We start from the raw sequence: 598 nt of genomic DNA, 5'->3' as shown, positions 1-598 counted from the left end.
GAAACAAAGGGAGAAAAATCAAATCAATAAAATTAGAAACGAAAATGGAGAGATCACAACAGACAACACAGAAATACAAAGGATCATAAGAGACTACTATCAGCAATTATATGCCAATAAAATGGACAATGTGGATGAAATGGATAAATTCTTAGAAAAGTACAACTTTCCAAAACTGGACCAGGAAGAAATAGAAAATCTTAACAGACCTATCACAAGCACAGAAATTGAAACTGTAATCAGAAATCTTCCAGCAAACTAAAGCCCAGGTCCAGACAGCTTCACAGCTGAATTCTACCAAAAATTTAGAGAAGAGCTAACATGTATCCTCGGAGAAGGCAATGGCACCCCACTCCAGTACTCTTGCGTGGAGAATCCCAGGGATGGGGGAGCCTGGTGGGCTGCCATCTATGGGGTCGCACAGAGTCGGACACGACTGAAGTGACTTAGCAGCAGCAGCAGCAGCAGCAACACCTATCCTACTCAAACTCTTCCAGAAAATTGTAGAGGAAGGTAAACTTCCAAACTCATTCTATGAGGCCACCATCACCCTAATACCAAAACCTGACAAAGATGCCACAAAAAAAGAAAACTACAG

This window comes from Bison bison, unplaced genomic scaffold, assembly GCF_000754665.1.
Source record: "Bison bison bison isolate TAMUID 2011002044 unplaced genomic scaffold, Bison_UMD1.0 scf7180017864484, whole genome shotgun sequence".
In the NCBI taxonomy this organism is placed as follows: Eukaryota; Metazoa; Chordata; class Mammalia; order Artiodactyla; family Bovidae; genus Bison; species Bison bison.
Note: the sequence above shows the minus strand (reverse complement) of the source record.